Here is a 2,089-nt window from a genome sequence, read left to right as displayed (position 1 = left end):
CTAGAGGTGCAAAGAAAGCAGAAAGGGTTTTTGCAAAGTTAGAACTGAACCAAGTCTAACTCTGCCCATGCGCACCTTGTACCCAGTGAACAGGATAACTGTGGCAGAGAGCCTCGTGTCTTCTTATTATTTCCCCAGGCTCTTTTGAGCCTTCCTAATGACAAAGGGGGGTAGGATAGACAGTTTGAATAATTGCCCTGCAGGGAGGCAGGCCATCTCTTCAACAGTATAATCAACTTTTACAGGGAGGAAAGCAGAGTCTGTGGCAGTTGAATCAATACTATGGACCTATCAGGACAGCACCAGCATCAGCACCAGAGAACTTATACATGAAAATTGTAAAATTATTCAGGAATTCCATGGGTACAACTCAGATAAAACTCTGACTATTACTGCCCTAAACTTCACTAAGCTCAAGAGAAGATTGCTGAGCTTCAAGACCTGACAGCCAGCCTTCCAGAACTGTAAAATGTGTCATTGCACTATTCAGCCACATGGTGGCAGCACGCGTCTACTATACTGCTGACCGGCAAGAGACTCATAAAGAAGTAGGATTTGGAGAAGCCTAAAGGATATAGTCGGACTCAAAAAATCAGGTAAAAGTTTTTGTAAACAGTCGCTTTAAATGCATCCCAAAGACAGCACAACAAAGTGAGTTTGGTCCAAATAAGTCATCTAAGAGAAAGGGCCCTCTCCACCACACGTTTAACAATGGCTCTTCCTCTGCCAGTGACTAGGCATTCAGGGAACAAACACTATAGGAGTCCATAGGACAATGAGAGGAACTGCATCCCAAGAAGCCTGTCTCCAGGTGAAAGGCTGAAAGACAGATGGTTCACTCAGGCCACCAAGACTCTCTCGACTGAATCTCTAAGCTCTGATGAAGAAAGCGTGGCCCTTACAGCCCTCTCCTGCTCATCACTCTTTCCTGTTTCTGGTCTGCCTGGTCCCACAGAAAACAAGAAATGCTTCTGTTCAGTTTTAATTTTCTGATCACCCAGATGTTTTAAATGAACAAAGCATTCTGTTCCAGGTAGGTATAAATAGGAGCTGATATTTATTTCAGGTAGAAAGGACAGCTTAGTAACCTAAGTCACTGTAATAGGGTTTTTTTTTCTGAATCCCAACTAAAGAGAGTTCTTTACTATAGGTTAACCTGTTTCTAGAGAGGGTGGGTGATCAAAGGCAATATATGGCTTTGTACAAGCTGAAATTTTGGAGGGTTGCTATATGCCTGAAGTCAGGAAGGCAGAGAAAACAAGGACCAGGGTTATAATTGTACCTGGAGCTCATAAAGCAGGGTTGCCCTTGCTGAAGCAGGAATGATAAGACAGAAAGGGGCTTGAGGCTGCAAGGTGAGCAGATCACTCTAATATTACCAAATCTGGTCTCTATTTTTGGTCTTTCAGTTCCTTGTAAACACAAATAATGTACTTTGAATTCATTCCCTTCCATTGTCCTCTCTTATGACCCTCTTACCAAATACTTTTTCTCATCTTTTTATTTATTTAGTTATTTAATGTATATAAGTATTTTGTCTATTTTTACATCTGTGTGTCACATGCTTGCCACATTTTTTTTATTTTTTTTATTGAGAAAAAGAAAAAATGGGAGGTCTCCTTCCAGCCTCCCATTCCCCTCCCCCTCCTCCTGCCCTTCTCCCCCTCCCCACTCCTCTCCCCCTCACTCTATAGTCCAAAGAGCAGTCAGGATTCCCCGCCCTATGGAAAGTCCAAGGTCCTCCCTCCCCCATCTGTCCATGTATAGAAAGGTGAATGACCAAACTGGCTAGGCTACCACAAAGCCAGAACATGATGTAGGATCAAAACCCCATGCCACTGTCCTTGGATTCTCATCAGCCCTCATTATTCACCATGTTCAGTGAGTCCGGTTTTATCCCATGCTTTTTCAGTCACAGTCCAGCTGGACTTGGTGAGCTCCCAATAGATCAGCCCCACTGTCTCAGTGGGTGGGTGCACCCCTTGTGGTCCTGACTTCCTTGCTCATGTTCTCCCTCCTTCCGCTCCTCATTGGGACCTAGGGAGCTCAGTCCACAGCTCTAGTGTGGGGCTCTGTTTCTATCTCCATC

Source organism: Alexandromys fortis, unplaced genomic scaffold (assembly GCF_014885135.2).
Source record: "Alexandromys fortis isolate MF-2015 unplaced genomic scaffold, M_Fortis_MF-2015_v1.1 scaffold_372, whole genome shotgun sequence".
Taxonomy (NCBI): Eukaryota; Metazoa; Chordata; class Mammalia; order Rodentia; family Cricetidae; genus Alexandromys; species Alexandromys fortis.
The sequence above is the reverse complement of the archived record's forward strand: the minus strand, read 5'-3'. Positions refer to the sequence as shown.